Consider the following 22348-nt stretch of genomic DNA (forward strand, 5'->3'; position numbering starts at 1 on the left):
TTTAGTTATCCTTTAACCACCTGGAGTCAGTGAATATTTAAAAGAAGCACCTGACAGCTATACCCCAAATACAAACACGGCAGCTATGTGTCCACATGAAAAGACAGCAAAACACGACTCTGACATCTCTAGAAAGCAGCTGTTGCTGCTGCATGGAATGCTAGAGACTAATGCCCTTATTAAAAATGGCGGATTCAAACCTCTGCTTATATCGGCGCGGAGCGCCCTTATCAAAAATGGCGATACGGGCTTTTGACTTCCTTATACGGACTGTGTGCCTCCCCAGCTAGGCTGTGTCAGTCATTCCACCAATCATAAACAATGGAGGGGAATTCGAAAAGAGAAGCCAGCTGGGAAACGGAAGGAGGAGGGAGAGAGAGAACTGCAGGGACCGAGCCGGGTGATGGCGTGGGAGGCCGCTTCTGTCAGGTAGATGCGAAGTAATGGAGGTATATCATTGTATGTTGTGCAGAGGTGGGAGGGGAGGACATTGACGGTGTGTGGAGAGACCTTCCGAAGTGTCATAGATGTGTGTTCACTGGCAGCACTTCTTCTACACTAATATCACTTCCTGTGACTCGGTATACTAGAGCAACATAGACTATCCACAGCTCTGTTAATATACTACATGTATACTACTATATTAATATACTACATGTATACTACTATATTAATATACTACATGTATACTACTATATTAATATACTACATGTATACTACAATATTAATATACTACATGTATACTACAATATTAATATACTACATGTATACTACAATATTAATATACTACATGTATACTACTGTATTAATATACTACAATATCCAATGGAAGATGCTGACTTGTCAGCAGGACCCCCTTTCTTTCCTGTGTGTGTGTTTTATATATATATATATATATATATATATATACACACACACACAGTATAACAGGGGTAAAATGTAGAATTCCAGCCTCAACCTAACTAATCTTAGAAATGTCCCCTGCCCCCTCCTAACACCTATACTGCCCAACCTGTGTAAGAAAGATGTATATACTTACCTATTTTTAGCCCGCTCTGGACCAGTCACATGATCTGGCTCCCCTTAGTCAGCAGCAGCTGCAGGGGAGAGGATGGGGCGCTCCCCAACAGCTGGGAATGGCAACATCGCCCATAGGCTTCCATGGCCCATCCATTGTTGGTGCTCCCTCCTCTCCCCTGCAGCTGTCGCCACTGACTGACACAGAATACCTGAGTGGGTTGAAAATAGGTAAGTACTGTATTTATTGGCGTATACTCACTTTTTCACCATGAAAATTTGGTGCAAATAGCGTGTGTGTGTTATATGCCAATACTTCAATTTTAGCTACCTCAGGGGGGACAGACGGGGGGGCGGGACGAGCGCCATCAAATTACATACAGTGAGAATCTCCTGTTTACTTGGCCTCTGTAATAGGAAGTCCCGTCTCCTGGGCCACCATTGAACCACTGTTCTGTCCATCTTAGGAGATTCTCACTGTATGTAATCTGTCGGCGCTCGTCCAGCCTCCCTCCCTGTCCCCTCTAGTCTGCAGATGGTAATCGATCAGGCTGCATTGGTGGCAGTGGCGAGGAGGCTGATGGGCACTGACCCTTATTTTACTTCAAATTTCCTTATTTAAAATTTGACATTTTATTATTATTTTTTTTTTTTTCCCCTGAAACTTCCCTCATAAAATGAATGTGTGTTATACGCCTGTGTGTTATATGCCAATAAATAAAGTATATACATCTTTTCTCACGCAGGTTAGTCAGCATAAATGTTAAGAGAGGGGAGGGAGCATTTTTAAAGGGGAAGCTCCGCTTGTCTGCCTCCTCGCCCCCTCTGCTGCCACATTTGGCACCTTTTTTTTGGGGGGGGGGGGGAGCAGGTACCTGGTTTTTGACACGTACATGCTCCCACTTTCCCACTTCTGGCTCAGTTTGGGCCCCCCTTTGTTCCCCGCAGTTCCAAGAAGACTGCGACTCGTTCACAAAGTGCAGCGTGCTGCGCACATGCGCAGTAGGAAATTGGCTGTGAAGCTGCAAGGCTTCACTTAGTCAAGATGGCATGTGCCAGCACTCAATAGCCAATTTGAATAATTGGCTCAGGGGAGGACACCGCTGGATGCCTGGACAGGTAAGTGCCCTTATGTTAAAAGTCAGCAGCTACAGTATTTGTAGCAGCTAACATTTATTTTTTTCTGAAGGATCCTGGAGTTCCTCTTTAAGATTAGTTGGGTTTAGCCTGGAATTCTACTTTTAAAGCAAGATCACTTTTATAGGGCTCCGAATGCACACCCCTGCCCTCCTCCAGATAGCTTGGGACCACAGGAAATGCAGGAGGTGATCAGGAAACATCCGTTCCCCGATCCCACCTGCAACTAATGATCTTCGGAGTGACCTGTATTACGTTTTTTTCCAGGTTCACAGGTACTGTAGCTGAGGATTCAGCTAATCAAGCATAATTTGTGCTTGATTAGCTGCAGGGGAGATACTCCAAGTCTAACAGACCCCCTAATGTCTCCATAAAAAAAATGCCAAATGACATCACATAGAGGGCTTATTAGCGATTTCACATGCATGCACAATTTTAAAGTTTGACATGTTTGGTATCTATTTACTCAACCCAACCCCATCTTTTATATTTTAGCAATATTTTACCAAACCATACATGTGTGTGATAAATGAAAAAAAAAGCTCCCATAGTGGTTATTATTACTTTCTATGGGACCTATTGTGAGATATCTGATTATCTTTTGTTTTGGGATCTGTTAACACCATCGCTTTTTTGTGCAGTATAATGCAGGATCAAAGCACGCTAAGGGCTTGTTCACACTGTTGGAAGGGAAGAGTGGTAAAACCCCGCACTTGGGCCACACTTTTACTGCCCCCCAATCTGCTCCCATTTCAGCTGCAGTGGCCGAGGGTGTACAGTGCCACAGCCGCAATGCTTTACTTCGTGGCAACAGAAGAATTGTGTCCCCTGTTGCTTGCTTGCACGACCCATTCCAGTAATTGGGGAAGCTCTACAAGCTCCCTGCAAGTGTGTGTGCAATGAACATGGTTGTAGCATGCTAATGCAGGGTTCAAGGGATTAATTGATTGTAAAGGAAACCCTTTTTATAAAAAAAATAAAATAAAAATAAACCTGTTATACTTGCCTGCTCTGTACAATAGTTTTGCACAGAGCAGCCCCAATTCTCCTCTTCTTCTCGGGTCCCCTGCCAGTGCTCTGAGCCCCTCCCCCTTGCCCCCATAGCAAGCCGCTTGCTGTGGGGGCACATATGCGCGCTCACTAGAGCACAGTAGAGTGGGTTGCAGCCGTGTCTGCTCTACATATGCAGTGTGGACACAGACCTGCCATCCCCCTTTATGCTTATTGTGGCCCGCGACCGGTTACCAAGTCGATAAAGTGGCTCTTGCTCCTCAAAAGGTTGGGCACCCCTGGGTTAGAGAGTAGTGAGTTGCATTTAAAAAATCCTGCTTTCTTCTTTTGTGTGCTTTGGTAAAAATGCGTGTAACATAGTCCATGGCAACAAATGGAAAACATACCAAGGGCTTGTGCACACCAATGTATTTTATTTGCTCACAAAAACTCTGGAGCTTACTGCCAGAAGTTGGCAGTAAAATCCAGTTAAAAAAAAAAAAAAAAGGAAAAAAAAGCATTAGGGCCAGTTCACACCAGATGCAGTTCCGTGCGCTTTTTTTCTGCACTAAAAATGCATGCACAGTGTTTTCCATGTATTCTAATGGCTCTAGTTCACACAATGCAGTCAGTTTCCGGTTCAGAAACTGACTGCATGGTGTGAACTAGAGCCATTGGAATACATGGAAAACACTGTGCATGCATTTTTAGTGCAAGAAAAAAAGCGCACTGAACAGAACTGAGTTTAGTGTGAACTAACACTTAATGTCTAATTTGCACACAGTGTTTACAAGCATAAGATTTTTTTTTTTTTTAAACACATTTTACACCTGTTTTCATGTAAAATACTCTAATATGCCCATCTTTGATTGCAGGACTTGGGCACGTTTTTGTTACGCTTGGGAATGGGGCACAGCACTGCTTCTTAAAGTGATTTTATACAGAGGTGCTTAAAGTGTTATTAAATCCAGTAATAATAGTATAATAGTTCATCCGCCCCCCCCCCCCCCCCCCCCCCACAGTGCCCACGGCTTATAAATCTTCTACATTAAAATGCTGCCACTACATACCTTTTTGGCTGATCTGTATACCACGGTCGGTGATAAACTGCAGTTTCTCCAGTACTGAGAGTTCAGGAAGGAGGAGATTTCCACTGCAGCCTGTATACACGCCCACATGTGTGATGTCAATATCATGTGACCTGGCAAGCTCTGAGAACAAGTAAATGTTCTCTTCAGCATAAAAGACACAACTGAGCATGTGCAAGTCGGCTACCCTGCCGGTGTTAGCTGGCCTTCTCCAGATAGACAGTGCAGGAGGGAAGGATCCGTGCATACAGGATAAAATGGCTTTTTTTTTTTTACACAATACAGAGGATTAAACCCTTAAGTTCCACTGTGAGTATAACAAGCATGCCATGCTGCATATACAGACTGTTTTTACTGTTGTGGGTTTAGTAACATTTTAAAACAATACCAAATTCAAAGAAGATACATAATACATCTTTTGAAGAGAAGTTCTTTTATTTGATATCACTGAAGAAACTGCGTGTTTAATGTTGCAGCAGCACAATTTTTTTTTTTTTCAATTTTATTTGTGCACATAAGTTATTTTACCATTTATCAATGAAATGGTTATAGAAATTACATGTGCATTCTGTGCGGGCAAACACACCCCCTTTGCACGGATGAATTCTTAACCTCCCTGGCGGTATGATTATGTCAGATTTTTGCGTCTCAAAGCTGTACAATTATTTTGCATAGAAATTTGGCGTTTTATATTGTGGGCCTGTACTTCTTAACGATAACACACTTAAATCTGTCCAAACAAGAGTCTAGTAGATATCCCGGGTATGATAAAGTTTGAAACACAAAATCATAAATTATAATATATAAATAATTATAAAAAATAATATAATAAAATGAATTTCCCCACGATTCACTATCGCTCAATTCTGCAAGTGTTCTAATTTATTATCGCTGTTTTCCCTTAACGTCTTTCAGGACAGCACCTTGAGAGCGTGGCTCCACCCACTTGACAGGAAACACACCTCCACCAAACTTTAAAAGGAGGCTCCTTCCCACTTATCATCAGTTTATGTGTTTCCTCCAGTGGGAACACATGTGAGAGTTTGGAGCTCTCAAGGTTCTGTCCTGAGAGAACAGGCTTGCTACTCCACTATTTTTACCTACCTCAGGAGAGCCAATTCCTCCCATTTTCCACAGGCTTACAGGTGCCGGGTGGATGGGCTCCTTCTCCCTCGTCAGTGCTCAGGGAGAGCCAGGACTGCTCCAGGTATCGCTGCTCAGGGGCGGGGGCATCGGGCATGACGGGCACTTTTTTTTTTTTTTTTTCTGCCAGCACATGTTTTTTCCCTGACGTCGTGGCCATCTTGGGAAGGGCAGTCAGAGGACTGCATCCGCTGGATGTGAGGCATCCGGAAGTGGGGCGGCATCCAAGGAACAGGCGCCAGGCGTCATTTCCACCGGAAGAGCAGGGGGAGGAGGGAGGAATAGGTCTGGTGCCTATTTATTTCCGGTTCCTATTGGTGCTATTGGAGTACGGAACCGGCGTTTTCGCCACAAGCATCACGCTGCTGCCTCAGCATGGATTCAGGAACCGCAGCTAGTGGAACAGGCACCAGCAAGGCCCAGGTAAGGAGCAGACTGTTGTTTCTGCTCAGCTTTACTGTGGGGTCTCTCTCTAGCCCTCTTCTCTCTAAATGTTAGTGAAGTTTGAGGGTATTTTTTCCCCCTGGTGGCGGAGGGGCCTGTCAGGGCCCATGAGTCTGGTAGCTTTTCTCACTGTGCACCTGTGGTGAGCATCTTGAGTAATCAAGCTGACTCTAAAAGATGGTTTGTCTTTTTTCTCTCTCTTTTTCCCTTCTCATGGCAGGCCAAGAGCTCTGATCCTGGGATTAGAAAGAAATGTCCTTCATGCAAAATTAAGTTAAAAGAAGGCTGGAAAAAGGCTTTATGTCAAGCATGTATTGACTCCTTGGTGAGGGAAGAGACCACTTCCGCATGCAGTGATCTAATCGCATCTGTTAAAAAGGAATTGGATGCTACCATTCAATCCTTCAGATCCTCACTCATTAATCCATCTGCAAGTCAGCCCACTACTTCACAGTCCTCTCAAGGCTCACTGTTAGTCCCGGCAGTGGAGGCAGAAATGGGTCCTCTGAACCAGGAAGGGCTTTCCCCATCTCATTCTAATGAATTGGATGACGATGGTGATGAGCTGGAAAATACGTCTTCCAAATATAAATTATCTTTGGATCAGGTGGAAGGCCTTTTAAGAGCTATTTATGCTACTCTAGACATAGAGGAAGAGCATAAGGAAATGTCTTTACATGACAAGATGTATGCAGGGCTTAGCGAGTCCAAGTCCCGTATCTTTCCAGTCCACGCAGTGATTTCTGAAACAATCAGAAAAGAATTGGCTGACCCTGATAGGAAACCATTTTTCTCTAGGGCTCATAAGAGAAGGTTCCCTTTTGATGAAGCGGCTCTCTGGAATAAGGTTTCAAAACTTGATGCAGCCTTTTCTCAGGTGTCAAGATCTACTGATCTGGCATTTGAGGACATGGGGATCTTAAAAGACCCCATGGATAAAATAATGGATCAGCAGCTCAAGCGGACTTGGCAATCCATTATGGGCAACCTTAAGCCAGCAATGGCAACTACTTGCATCTCCAGGAACTTGTAGTATTGGGTAAATCAGCTTAGAGCTCATATAATAGCGGATTCCCCTAAGCAAGAAATCCTTGACTATTTTTCTACTCTCTCAGCAGCTGTAGCCTATGTCTCTGATGCATCAGCAGAGTCTATCAGGATGACAGCTAAGGCTGCAGCCCTTGCTAATTCGGTTAGACGGGCTTTATGGCTAAAGACTTGGCAGGGGGTCGCAGCATCTAAAAATAAATTAGGCGGAGTCCCTTTTCTAGGGGACTTATTGTTTGGCCCTGATTTGGATTTAGTTCTGGACAGGACTGCAGATAAAAAGAAATCTTTTCCTGTCAACAAGAAGAAACAACCAGTCTAACGTTTTTTTCGTCCTCAAAGGGCTCAGGAACAAAACAAGCCTCAAGAGAAAAAGAAAAATTGGTCAGGGCAGAGGGGAAAAGGGCAAAGGAAATGTCCTTTTCCTTCCTCCTGTGTCAACCAGCAAGACGCAATGATAGCCGGTTACAGGTGGGGGGAAGACTGCAGTGCTTTCTCCCCTATTGGGCAAGCATAACGGAAAACCAGTACATTCTGAATATGCTAGCCCAGGGTTACAGTATAGAATTTTCAGATCTCCCCCTAGAAAGGTACTTGGTGACAAATCTTCCAAGAGATGTAACAAAAACCCTAGCAATGAAGAGCCTATTAAAGGATCTGATAGATCAGGGGGTTATGACTTACGTCCCACAGGGGGAGCTTTATCAGGGATTTTATTCCTGTATATTCCTGATAAAAAAGCCATCCGGAAATTTTCGTTTAATCCTAAACCTGAAACCACTGAACAGATCAGTCCAATACAAAAGATTTCGTATGGACTCCATCTTCACGGTCAAGAATCTATTGACAAGGGAATGCTTTATGGCATCAATAGACCTTCGAGATGCCTATCTGCATATCCCCATAGCCCCGCAGTCCCAAAGATTCCTAAGATTGGCGATTAAATTTGGGGAAAGGTTCTGCACTTGCTATTCAGGGCCCTCCCCTTTGGCCTTTCTTCTTCCCTAACGAATATTTACAAAAATAATGACAGAAGCGCTTGCACCTCTTCGCATGCAGGGGATTGCGGTAATTCCGTACTTGGACGACCTACTTCTTTTTGCCCCCTCCAGGGAAAGACTGCTAGACGACCTCAGAAAAACCCGAGGTCATCTAGAAACCTTGGGTTGGATCATAAATATGCAGAAGTCAAATTTCAATCCGGCCCAGAAAATACTATTCCTGGGGTATCAGATCTGTTCAAGGGAACAGAAGATTTTTCTCCCAGAAGAGAAAAAGGTGAAAGTCCAGAAGGCGGTAGCTTCCTTACAGGCAAGCCAGGAATTATCAGTCCGACAAGTGATGTCATCCCTAGGAACCCTAACTGCAACCATACCAGCCATTCAATGGGCAAGGTTACATTTCAGCCTCTCCAGACTTTTCTCCTGAGAATATGGAATCACAGGACAGAATCTCTGGAAGCAAAGGTGAAAATACCCACCAAAATCAAGAGATCACTTTGGTGGTGGAGAAGACAGGAGAATCTGTCAGAGGGCCTGCTCTGGTCATTTCCAATAGAAAAATTGGTAACGACCGATGCCAGTGTATGGGGTTGGGGAGCTCACTTAGACCAAGACTTCACGCAAGGAATGTGGTCTCGGACAGAAGCAAAGAGGTCCTCAAATTGGAGGGAACTAAGGGCAGTCGCCCTAGCATTAGATGCCTTCTCTCCTATCCTTCAAGGTTCCCATGTCCGGGTCCTCTCAGACAATGCCACTACCATAGCCTACCTAAACAAACGGGGGCACAAGAAGCAAAACACTTCAGTTGCTAGCTTCAAAGATCCTGATTTGGGCAGAAAATCATGTACGGTCCTTATCAGCAGTCCACCTCGAAGGCACCTTAAATGTAGTGGCAGGTTATCTAAGCAGAAGGCGGATTCAGGAGTCAGAATGGAGCTTGAATCCAAAAATCTTTGCAATGATTACCAGGGCCTGGGGTCAACCACAAATAGACCTATTTGCGTCAGAAGGAAATACACAACTCCCAGTTTTTTTCTCGATTCACAGAAACGACAGGGCCCAGGGGACGGATGCGTTAATTCAGCCCTGGAACTTCCATCTGGGTTACGCATTTCCTCCTTTCCAACTTATCCCGTTTGGTGTTAAGGAAGATACAGAGGGAGAAGGTGGCAGTAATCCTAATTACTCCATTTTGGCCAAAAAGGGCATGGTTTTCCACCATACTACAGATGGCAGTCAAACCATGTTGGCGGCTGCTTCTCTGGCAAGACCTGCTCCTACAGGGTCCAATACAGCATCCGGGAGTGGCCAGTCTAAGCCTCACGGCCTGGTTTCTGAGGAGCAGTTGTTAAGAAACAAGGGTCTGTCACAACCCTTGGTAACTACCTTACTTTCCAGTAGGAAAATAGTGACCAGAAAAATCTATGCTAAATATTGGAAAGTCTTCAACTCTTTCTGTCTTTCGACTAAAAGAAAAGTAAGAAATTTAGTGTCAATTTTGGAATTCCTTCAAGAGAGGGCAGACAAAGGCTTGTCAGTCAGCACCCTTAAGGTACAAAGAGCTGCTTTTGGGGGTATTTCTAGAAAGACCAATCTCATCTGAGCCCTTGGTTATAAGATTTTTCAAGGCGCTTACCAGATCCAGACCAGCTCCGGCTAAGCACTTTCACAATTGGGATGTATCAGTGGTCCTGCAAGCCCTCACAAAGGAACCTTTTGAGCCACTACAAAAAATCTCTCTAAGGAATCTTACTCTTAAAACCTTGTTCTTAGTTGCAATAACGTCAGCAAGGAGAATTGGTGAGCTGCACGCCCTATCTGTTAAGAGACCCTTTTTAACTATCTACACAGATAGGATTATACTTAAAACCGATCCGGGTTTTTTGCCAAAGGTGGTGTCAGCACACAATAGGTCGCAGGAGATCATCCTGCCAACCTTTTGCTCTAACCCCTCGGGGGGAAAAAGAAGGCAAATTCCACAATTTGGATGTAAGTAGGACTTTATTACAGTATCTGGAGATAACAAGTAACTTTCGGTCCTCTGACTCTCTGTTTATACTTTTTTCTGGTAAGAAGGGCCAACAAGCTTCTAAGGGGTCTACAGCTAGATGGCTTAAATCAGCTATTCTAGCAGCCTACTCTCAATCGGGGCTATCTCCCCCGCTGGGAATTAAAGCACATTCTACCAGGGCTCAGGCCACTACATGGGCAGAAATAGCTGGTGCCACCCCAGATCAGATTCGTAGGGCGGCTACGTGGTCAAGTTACCTTACGTTTGTCTGTCATTACAGGCTGGATCTTCTGTCAACAAGTAAACAAACTTTTGGCAGAAAGGTCTTGCAGGCTGTTGTCCCTCCCTAAGTGGGTAAGTCTCTATTATGGACTCCCTCCTCCTGAACTTCCTTGATTGAGTATACCAGTGTTAACACCTGAAGGTGGCCCATAACCCATTAAGTAATTACTTAAGGCTCTGTGTCCCATGATGTACTCCCAGAAAAGGATTTTACAGGTAAGCTGTAATAAAAATCCTATGTTTTAAATAACTGTAGCATCCTCCTAGGTAGGTGTTAGAAGAGAGTATTGTTTTTGATCTTTCTGCTTACCAGGAAGATGGTCAGGTAAAACTTAGTGCTCTCTGCCTACCAGGGAGCAGGATCTATTGGTTAGGTCTGCTCATTTTGTACTCAGGGGCAGCTCATCTTGTTTTGACTGCCCCCCACTGGTCCAATAGGGAGGCATATTAGACAGTGGGAGTGGACCTGGCAAGTAAGTGTACAGGCTTTTGTTACAGCCCTGGCAATTGGCAAAAGGAAAGTGCTGCCATTGCATTGTGGGATACTGTATATAAGGCCAGAGTACATGTGCTCAGGGTTAGTTGAGCCGGGGAACAGACCCTACGAGGGAGGGGACGGCTGCCCTCTCCTCCACGGGGGAGGCAGTGCGGCCCTGGGTGGTTGACCCAGGGGCCTAGAGTGCCAGAGAGGAGCTGAACCCAGAGGTCCTGCAAAGCTTACTGGAAGGGAGACACCAGGAAGGATCTGATTCTGCCTACTGTGAGTACAGATCTGTGTCTTTTGAGGGCTGCCCCTTTCAGCTACAGTCAGTGGACGGGTGTCGGTGAAGGGGATGCTGGAGAGTGTCCTGAAGATAAATTGGTGCATCAAGTCTGCTGCTAGGAAGAGCAAGAAGACTTAACCCCTTCCATACATGTGGCTGTATGGTCAGTGCAGTGTGACTGCTTCTACTATCAATCTGGTGAGGCCAAGTGAGAGTCGTCCTCACCCCTTGTGAATAGTTCTTGTTGGAGTATCCCACTCATCCCTTCTCCCATCCAAGTGCCAAATAAATATAAAAAACACAAATACCTTGGACTGGTCTTTGAGTAATGAGCAAACAGGAGTAAGGGGTGGAACAACAGCGGGAATCCCTAGCAACATAGTGGGAAAATCCTTAGCAACCAAACGGGAATCCCCCTGGGAACCATTGGCAACCAGCTGCAGGTAACCAGGGAGAAGTCTACGAAGCCAACACTGTGCAAGCCTGTCTTAAACCAGATGTGACCAGAACTGTATGACTGCGACAGAGTGAATGAGACATAAATAGGTGAAAGTAAGTAAGTTTATTAAAGTAAATGCATATAAATGTGAACACACCACCAATACAAACAGAGTTAACAAACCAAACAGTGATAATAAACCAACCAGCATATATAGCAAAAGGGAGTACCAGAATCGTAGTCAAGCCAGGCCAGGGTCATAAACGGGAGATCAGCAGATGGGGGCCAGGAGTGAACAGACAGGGAACAAGATGGAAGGGATCAGGCTGCAGGGCAAGGATCGAGGGATACAGGAACAGATGCAAACAGTTTCAGGATACAGGGATCAGAATAACAGATAAGCAGGCTGCAGGTCAGGGCACCAGGACAGATACCAAGGCAAGGCATAAGTGCGTCTGCCCAGTATTTATACATATCTCAATCGGACTCAGGTGATGCCTGATTGCAGGAGATTGTCGGCCCCACACTGCCAGGAACCACCTGCTGGTGGACGCCAGTACTGCGGCCCAAAGATCACAATACTACCAACAGGGGAAAGCTCCCCTGGCAGTTCCAGACTGCCAGGAGACACCTGCTGGTGGACCACAGTACTGCATGCCAAATATCAGGCAGTGTGATCAGTGGATGGAACCTTCCCTGACAAAGCCCTATGGGGACAGTGCTACATAACATGTCATGCTTACCTGCTCTGTGCAGTGGGTTTGCACAGAGCAGCCCGGATCCTCCTCTTCTCAGGTCCCTCTTCGGCACTACTGGCCCCTCCCATTCTTTTGAGTGCCTCCACAATAAGCAGCTTGCTATGGGGGCACCTGAGCTGAGCCTCAGCTCCCTGTGTCCATTTAGACATGGAGTGCGGCATGGCCCCGCCCCCTTTCTCTCCTTGGCTCACTGATTTTGATTGACAGCTACGGGAGCCAATAGTGACGTGCTGCTGTCTCAGCCAATGAGGAGGGTAGTCCCGGACAGCCAAGTCTCTCGTGCAACATCGCTGGATCGAGATGTACTCAGGTAAGTATTAGACCCCTCTGGCAGCGCCTGTCTGTTAGCGCTAAAGCACCGCTCATTTTTGCATCGCTTTAGCTGGCGCCTTTTTTAAAAAAAAAAAAAAAAATGATCTTGCAAGCGCTTTTCAGGCGTTTTGGAAGCGCTGCCCATTTATTGCAATGGGCAGGGCGTTTTGGGAACGCTATTTACGGTGCTCCCAATCCGCCCCAAAGATGCTGCTTGCAGGACTTTTCATAATGTCCCGCAAGCGCACCGCCCCAGTGTGAAGACACACTGCAATGAATGGGAGGCGGTTTTCAGGTGCTTTTCAGAGGCAATTTCTAGTGCTAAAGCGCCTGAAAACTGCCTCAGTGTGAAACTAGCTGTAGGCGCTAAAAACGAGCGGTGCTGAGTAGAGAGTGGAGTCTGGGGGGGGGTTTGAGGAGTAGAGAGTCGAGGTCTGAGGAAGAGAGCAGGAGGCTGGAGGGTCTGAGGAGGAGAAAAACAGGGTTATTGCCTGTTAACGCTCTTTTCCAGGATGGCTTACAGAGAAAGGCTCCTAACACAGGAAACGCATGATCCACATATTATAAAAGACCGCCCATAGGCCATGGCCAATCAGTATTAACAAATAACCAAAGGCACAGATAAATTAAACACTTCCATTGGTGCAACCAACTTAACTTTACATAATTATTCCTACGAAACGGGGGGGGGGGGACTGACCCCGTCTTGGAAGATAACTGGAAAAGAGGGTTAACCGTTAACCTCCCTGGCGGTATGATTATTTCGGATTTTAGGTGCTGAAAGCGGTACCATTATTTTGCATGGAAATTTGGCGTTTTATATTGTAGGTCTGTAAATCTTAACAATAACACACTTAAATCTGTCCAAACCAGAGTCTAGTAGATATCCCGGGTATGATAAAGTTTGAAACACAAAAACATAAATTATAATATAATAAATAAAAATAAATAATTAAAAAAAAAAAAAAAATAGTAATAAAATAAATTTCCCCACAATTCACTATCGCTCAATTCTGCAAGTGTTCTAATTTACTATCGCTGTTTTCTAGCTGGTCTAAAGCCACTTTTGACGTAAAGGGACACTTTTTGGTTGCTATGGACAATCTCCAGTTTCCAGGCAGAAAGAACAGTGTATATCATGTAAAATTGCATGCAGGGCATGGGACAAAGCACTGGGGACAAAAGGGATGTGAAATCATTTCATACAGTACTGTAATCTGTAAGATTACAGTACTGTATGTGTTATGCTTTTGACATTTTTTTGAATTTGCCGCCAGGCTCCGCCCCCGTGCGTCGCGCCGCTCGCAGGGAACGGAGCCTGGCACGGAGAGGCTTCGGAGGAGGACGGAGCCCTCGAACACTGCGGGTGACATCGCAGGATCCCGGGGACAAGGTAAGTAACGCCGCCCCAGGATCCTGCAATGCGATCCCGAGTGTGGCTCGGGGTTACCGCTAATGGTACTGAATTTTAACCCCGAGCCACACTCGGGAAAACCGCCAGGGAGGTTAATAACCCTGTTTTTTTTCCCAGTCATCTTCCAGGACGGCTTACAGAGAGGGCAAAATAGAACTGCCTGATCAGGGCGGGACCACAGCCAGCACTTTCCTGCCGAAGGACTGGTCTTGATTTGCAAGCACATCCAGCCATCCAGCCTATAGTGCTTTACAAACGTTTGAAAGCTGGACCAGGTTGCCGCTTTGCATATCTGGTGGAGCGAAGCTCCGTCCCTTTCAGCCCATGACATAGATACTTGTGGAATGAGCGTTGACTCCTGTTGGTGGTGGTAGAGATGCTGTCTTGTATGCTTCTATGATTGCCAACTTCATCCATCTGCCGATAGTAATTTTTGATGCCCTTTTACCTTTGTTGGGACTGGCGAACAGAACGAACAGACTCGTGGAGGATCTCCACTTTTTTTTTTTTTTTTTTTTTTTTTTACAATAGATTTTTATTGAAAAGATTTTCTTAACAATACAGATTGACATTGACACGATAACAATTGTGACTAACTTCTTTGCAATAGTTCTTAAGAATATTCTTATACAAATACAGTAATTGATAGTCTGTACCAGCCTACCCCTATTGGGTTCAAACTGTAGGCATGGATAGGCCATCAATTGCGTTAATTAGTTGAATACAGAAAATTGTAAGAAAAACACAAAAAAAAAAAACTATATATATATATATATATATATATATATATATATATATATATATATATATATATATATATATATATATATATATATATATATATATATATATATATATATATACATACATCTAAATTAACTGAACAAAACTTGTTGCATAGGTTAATAAAGTGGGTCCAGGATGATATACTACATCTGAGGTGTGTTTATATATGACTTCAGTGTACTTCCAATTTGTCATAAGATTATATATTACATTGTTTTAAGTAACTGGATGCTTTGGGATGGGATATCCAAGTACTCCATTTCTTTCTAAATGTAATGGTGGAATAGTTTTTATAAGCCAGCATTAATTCGTATTGGGCCTGTGTGTTAATTCTGGCTATAACTGTCGATAAATTGGGTGCATTACTGGATTTCCAGAGGCTGGATATAGTGAGTCTTGCTGCTATTAGTGTGTGGAATACAATTGTTCTGAATTCTTTAGGATATATATCTAAATTAATACCTAGCAAGGCTGTGGCAGGATTTAGTTTATTTAGGATGCCCGTGAGGTCTGCAATGAAGGAAGTTATTGAATTCCAGAAGCTTTGCAAACTTTTACAGTTCCATAGAATGTGTAAAAGGTTACCCGTCTGATCATTGCATCTCCAGCATAAATTAGATGTAGAGGGATATATTTTCGATAATCTATATGGGGTCAGATACCATCTATTGAGTATTTTTTGTGCATTGTCCCAGTGCTCGATACATGCTTACGACTTGCTAGATATATGAATGGCTTTTTTCCATTGTTCCCAGGTAAATTTTTGTTCTAGATCTCTCTCCCATTTAATCATGTGTGTGTTTTTATTGTCAAATGGGTGAGTCGATAATAGATCATAAAAAAGAGAGATTCCTTTTATTGATAGTTGATTTTTGACGTGTGAAAAATTGCCATATAGTTAAAGGGATTTCTACAGGGTTAGTCGGGTTGAAATCTTTTAGTTTGGTATGTTTCCTCAATTTATTTAGAGTGATCTCTTTATAATGCAAGGGTAAATTTACGTAAAGATGATAACCTTCTTTAACCCATTCGTCAGAATTTAGACGTATTTTACAATAATTGATTGCTCCTGTCGGAATCATTAACTTGATTTTATTTTGGAAATTTTTTAGTTTTTGAAAGTATATGTTTCCAAGCTATTAATGTGGTTCTTATACTGAGTAGTTTAGGTATATTAATCTTTGGTAGTATAGCGTAAGCTATTGCTAGGGCATACAGGTCGTGTCTTTTTGTGACTTGTTTCTCTATGTTTAGCCATAGTTTGTCTTCCGTGTTGTTAAACCAATATCTCATCTGATTTAATAAGGTTGCATAATAGTAGTTGTCAGGTAGGTTCATTCCTCCTAAAGATTTTCTGGTAGTTAAGATGGAAAATGCCACTCTGGGTTTCTTTCCATTCCATATGCACCTTTTAAGTTTTGTATTCAGTTGTGTGAAAAATTTGGACTGGATTGGGATGGGTAAACATCTAAAATGGTATAGTATTTTAGGGAGGGTTTGCATTTTAAATGCGGCTATTTTCCCTACCCAAGAAAGTTGTGTTTTTTGTATGTTTTGTAAATCTTTGTTGACTAGGTCTAAAAGGTGGGGGTAATTAGCTTCGTATATTTTGGTTGGTGGGTAGGTAAGTTGTATTCCCAAATAGCTTATTGTGCAGTTATCCCAGTTAAAGCCATTTTCCTTGCGTAGTGTATTGATTAGTGTCTTGGGAATGTTCATAGGGAGAGCATAGCATTTGTTTTGGTTTATTTTATAGTACGATACCTCCCCAAATTTATCTAGTAATTTTTGAGCTTCAGGTAAGGAAGAGGTAGGATTGGTTAATGTAAGTATGATGTCATCTGCGAATAATCCTACCTTATGTTCATATCGTCCTATAGTTATACCTTTAATGTTGGGGGTTGATCTTATATATTCCGCAAGTGGTTCTATTGCTAGTGAGAAAATTAATGGGGATAGTGGGCATCCTTGTCTGGTTCCGTTAGTAAGGGGGAAAGTTTTAGAAATTATACCTGATGTGAGTACTTTGGCCGCAGGATGAGAGTATAGTGCCATAATTGCCGAGTGGATGAATCCTTGAAATCCGAATTTGTCTAGAGTTTTGGAAATGTATATCCAGTGCATTCTATCGAATGCCTTTTCTGCATCTAATGTTAGAAGTAAGGAGGGAGTTCGATCAGTATGAATTTGGTCAATTATATTAAGAATTCTTCTAGTGCTGTCTGGTGCTTGTCTCCCTTTAGTAAATCCTACTTGGTCGGGTCCTATTAGTTGGGGTGTTATGTTTACTAATCTGTTGGCTAGGATTTTAGCATAGATTTTTAGGTCAGAATTTAATAATGAAATGGGTCTATAATTTAGAGGGGATGAGGGGTCTTTACCCTGTTTCGGTATTGTTATTATAATTGCTTCCAATAGTTCTTTGGGAAAAGAATTAGAGTTAGCTAGATGGTTAAACATGTTAGTTAGATATGGAACTAGAGTTTCTTTGAAGGCCATGTAATATTCCCCTGATAGGCCATCAGCTCCTGGTGTTTTGTTTTTGGGTAATTCTTTGATTACTTTAAGGGTTTCTTCAGGTGATATTGGTTTATTCAATCGTTCTAGATCAATAGGGTCGATATTTGGTAATTTTATATTATCTAGGAATTTTGTTATATTGTCTAGGTTAGGTTGGGGAGTAATGGTTTCGTCTTTTAGGTTGTATAGTGACTCATAGTATTGTGCGAATGTATCTGCTATTTCTTGGGGGTTGATTACTACTTTACCGGAGGTATGATGTGCTAATTTATGTATTTTATTCTTTATTTGGCATTGCCGGAGTTGGGAGGCTAGTAGTTTCCCTGCTTTGTTCTGGGAGTAATAGTTTACTTTCATTTTTTTTAAGAATTTTGTCTTGGTCTGATATTAGAATGGCTCTTAGTTCAGATCTTAGTTGAGTAAGACGGTGATCTAGGTTAATGTCTTTGGGGTTTTTTTTGTGTAGTTCTTCTAATTTGGCTATGTCTTTTAAGATATTATTTACCATATTGGTTTTCTTTTTTTTTTTCCCTCGTTGCTGCCTGTATAAGGAGGCCTCTAGCATAGGCTTTGTGTGTACACCATAGAGTAGTGCAGTTTATCGGTTCTTTATCATTAATTACAAAAAATTCCTCCAAATTTTTTCTCAGAACCGACAAGTGATTCTCCTGCGAAAGAATAAAGGTGTTATTTCTCCATATGTAGCTATTCGAGCAAGGTAACCCTTGGTTAATTTCAAGTGTGATTGGTGCATGGTCGGACCAAGTTATATTGTGGATGCAGGCTTTAGTGATCTTTGGCAGGAGAAGCTTGTCGGCAATGAAGTAGTCTATTCTAGAATAGGATTTGTGAACATGTGAAAAAAAAAAAGTGAAGTTCCTTTCCGTTGTGTGCATGCATCTCCAGGCATCATACATGTCTTCTGAGGAAAAGATGGGAGATAATCCCTTCCTGGAGATAGTTCCTTCCTTGGAGGTGTCCATAACGGGGTCCATAGGTGCATTGAAGTCGCCGCAGAATATAAGATTTCCTTTCTGTATTTTCCTTGTTTTCTTGAGAATCTTTTGGATGAATTGATGCGGATTTTTATTGGGAGCATAGATGTTCACAATTGTGTAGATTACATTGTCTATTGAAGCCACCAAGATTATGTATCTGCCTTGAGCGTCGGTTATTAGGTTAATAAGCTTGAAAGAGATAGTGTCTTTGATTGCTGTTATCACTCCTTTTTTCTTTTTTTTGCAGCTGGATAAGAAGATATGAGGAAATTTGTGATGGTTGAATTTAGGAGTTTTATCTAGTGCGAAATGGGACTCCTGGATGCAAATTATGTCACATTCATGTTTTAGGGCATCCGTCCACAGAGCTCTTCTTTTGTAAGGGCTGTTAAGTCCTTTTACATTTAACGAGTAGAGTTTAAGATTCATTGTAGGTTCGTGTGCACTTGCTGAAAGTAGTCGTATGTTTTATATACAGATAAGTCGTAAAGGAAATGTATTTGATGTAGATATGTTTTTCTTCCAGTAGATGGTGGTGTTGGACCATAAATTCAATATAAGTGGTTTTAAAGAGATGAAAGGAAAAAACACAGTCTTAACTCAAACATAAAAAGGTAGAAAAAAATTAAAGAGTTGCGGGGCAACTCTAGTGTACATTGAACTTGTACTAATTTCCAGGGGTTACAGGGAAAAACACGGGGTGAATCAGGTATCAGGATCCCTGATCTTCAGTAAAAGAAAAACCTTGGATGGTTACTCTTGGAGGAGTTTTAATCTCCAAAGAGGAAAAAAAAAAAAAAAAAGACAGCAGCATGTCGCTATATACAGGGTATAATATTATCTTACCAAGTATAGAGGATTCATCTGTGATTTTTCTGCCAGTCTTGTGGCATTTTTCCAGGTGTGGATTTATCCGATATGATACCTTCATCTTTTGGGAGAATGCCCCATGAACGTAAAATTTTCAAACCTTGCTCCAAGTTGTTGATCGAGTATGAGGTGCCTTTATGTTCTACGAGTATTTTCGTAGGGAATCCCCATCTGTAAATCATGCTGTGAGTGCAGCCAGCTCGTTCTGCAGCTAGCCACGCCCCCGAGGATCTCCACTTTTTGGTGCACTCGATATACACAATCACGCATCTTCTCACGTCTATATTAAAACAAATCGTATACCGCGCTGTGTTAGATAGAAAGGCAGCCAGCACACAGCTATGAAAGCTCCCTTTTCAGTAGCCAGGCCATCAGAGAGACTGTTCACCTGCGGATGACTCACTGTTCCCTGATGAACGAGGTCTGGCATGGAGGAGAGTCTCCAAGGATTTGTAGTACTGAGTTGGAACATGACTGTTCCAACTCAGCACTACGAATCCTTGGAGACTCCCCTCCGAGGCCAAAACCGGGCAATTAGAATGAATTTTGCCCTTGAGGCTCTTATCTTCCATACTATTTTTGGTATGAGTGCTTTGACAGACCTAGCCGGGACGGGGACTTTTGAAGAGGACTGAATGCTAGCCTCTTGCCTTGCGATTATGGGCCCTGGCATTTGGGGGAACGGTGCTCTTTGTGAGCTGTATGCCTGGGGACCCCTGAGGTGGTGTTACTTTGGATTCAGATCCATGTCCCCCAAGACACACAGACTCTGGGAACCCTGTATATGCCATATTAGAAATGGTGGCTGATTCATAATGCTGGGACAAATACTGTTAGGAGATGCTGACCTCATCACCAGCCACCTGTCTGTCTGTTGTCTGCTATAATATAATTAGTCTAGTATGACTTGTCACAGCTTCTAAGAGTCTTTCACCCATTGTTTGTGCTAATTAACCCTGCAATTGTATGAAGGTGTTCTGTGTTGACATGATAATGTGTATTGTAGTTAGGGAGTCACATCGGCTGCTTTAAGGGATTCGTTAATTAGCTCGTGTTAATTTTATGTTTCTGGTTACAGGTGTATTGTTAGAGTAATATGAGCAGGAGGTAGGAACCTCCTCTTTAACTGTATATAAGACTTGTATTCTTGTTCTAATAAAAGGTCTGATGTTTTACCCTACACTGAGCTACGACTAGTGAATGGGAAAGCTAAGGGGTCTTGGACTGTGTGGTACCGGACAGAGGAGTGATACTGCAGACAGACTCATCTCGAGTACGGGGGGTCCGTCACAAGCGCAAAATGGAGGAAACTCATATGTTAGGTCTGTTCCCCAAGGTTGTGATAGGGCATCTAGACCCATACTGAGCTGATCCCTTTGAAGGGAGAAGAACCGGCCCACTTTACTGTTTACTCTGGTCGCAAACAGGTCTATCTGGGGCATCCCCCATTTTGCCACTATTAGTTCGAACACGGTTTGATTTAAACACCATTCTGTCTGCGACAGTTTCCCTGCTTAGAGAGTCTGCCAGTGAGTTTAGTTCTCCTTTTCAGGTGCACAGAAAATAGGGATGGAAGATTTACTTGGTGACTGTCACTGGAAGATGTTGCTATTTAAAGACGACCAGCCGAGAGATTTTCTGCGTTTAGCTGCCACCCGATTGACAGTTTATTTCCTGAGGGATCTTCGCCGGGCTTGGGAGAGACTCCTTCCCATCCCAGATCGAGAGTGTGAAGGACTGCAGAGCTCTCATGTGAAATTGGGCCCATTGCACCCCTGGGATGGCCACCGTCATTAATCCGCGAATCCTCATCGCGTTTTGTACTGAGGTCTCCGCGTTTGTGCAGAAGTCGCTCGCCCCTGTAATTATCGTCAAGATTTTTTTTTTTCTTCCATCCAGAAAGATTTTGGATAACGTCGAATTTGTTTACCCCAAGAATGTTATCCTTTGGGTAGGGACTAGCTGTGACTCTTCCCAAATCACCAGCCAGCCCAGCTGCTGGAGTTGTACGATGGTCCTGTTCATGTTCTGTTCCACTTCTATCACATAATCTGCAAATATCAGTTGGTCGTCTAAGGGATTATTTGAATCCCCTCCACCCCCAGAATTTGCAGCATTTGTGTAAAAAAAATTTGCGGCGCTGAAGCTAGGCCGAACAGTAAAGAGTTGAATTGTACAAGAAAGTACAGGGTTTTGAACTTTTTCTTCACTGCGAATCAAAGGTTTTGACTCCATCCGAATCGGGATGTGCAGATATGTGTCCCTTAGATATAATGAAGCCATGAAAACTCCTGTGATTAACAACTTCTCAGTGGTGTAAATGGACTCCATCTTGAACCGTTTGTATTTGACAAAAGCGTTGATAGGTTTCAGATAAAATAAAAATAAAATACACCCTTCCTTTTGATTTTGTAGGGATTTAACCACCTCAATACAGTGCACTTACACCCGCTTCCTGCCCAGACCAATTTTCAGCTTTCAGCGCTCACACTTTGAATGACAATTACTCAGTCATGCAACACTGTACCCATATGAAATTTGCATCCTCTTTGTGTGGGGAAAAAAAAAAAAAAGAGCTTTCTTTTGGTGATAATTTAATCACTAGTGGGTTTTTTATTTTTTTGTGCTTTAAATAAAAAGACCGTAAATTTTCTGAAAAAAATGCCTTTTTCTTTGTTTCTGTCATAAAATTTTGCTAATTAGTAATTTTTCTTCATAAATTTTGACCAAAATTTATACTGCTACATATCTTTGGTAAAAATAACCCAAATTTAGTGTATATTATTTGGTCTTTGTGAAAGTTATAGAGTCTACAAACTATGGTGCCAATCACTGAAAATTGATCACATCTGCTCAGGCCTTCAGGTACATCAGGTGAATCTCATTTCTTGAGACACTAAGAGCCCATTCATACAGGGATGACTTGTCAGGCGACCTAGTCGCCTGACAAGCCGCCTCCCGTTCTGTGCTATGGAACCGTTCTAAGGGGAGCGACGCAAGTCGCTCCGACTTAGAAAATGGTTCCTGTACGACTTCGGGGGCGACTTGGGGCGACTTGCATAGACTTCTATACAGAAGTCGTTTTGCAAGTCGCCCGGGCAGTCGTGTGCAGGTCGCCTCGGTGAGGCGACCTGCAAGTCGTGTTGCCCCTGTGTGAATGGGGTCTAACAAGTCAGGAAAGTACAAATATCCCCCAAATGACCCCTTTTTAGAAAGTAGACATTCCAATGTATTATGTAAGTAGCATGGTGAGTTTTTTTTTTTAAGTTGTAATTTTTTTTCCCACAATTCTTTGCAAAATGAAGATGGTGGTGTGGTGTGTGTGGT

At 42.9% G+C, this 22348-nt stretch overlaps 1 protein-coding gene across 1 annotated transcript in view; it reads left to right on the forward strand.

The window, feature by feature from the left end:
• The first annotated feature begins 304 nt into the window (after positions 1 to 304).
• KIF14 (kinesin family member 14) overlaps positions 305 to 22348 on the forward strand; it is a 162775-nt gene continuing 140731 nt past the window's right edge. The window contains exon 1 of the mRNA XM_073592947.1: positions 305 to 429. The gene's annotated coding sequence lies outside the window, so the exon portion shown is untranslated. The remainder of the gene's footprint in view (positions 430 to 22348) is intronic.

The sequence above is a fragment of the Aquarana catesbeiana genome, linkage group LG07 (genome assembly GCF_042186555.1).
Source record: "Aquarana catesbeiana isolate 2022-GZ linkage group LG07, ASM4218655v1, whole genome shotgun sequence".
Classification (NCBI taxonomy): domain Eukaryota; kingdom Metazoa; phylum Chordata; class Amphibia; order Anura; family Ranidae; genus Aquarana; species Aquarana catesbeiana.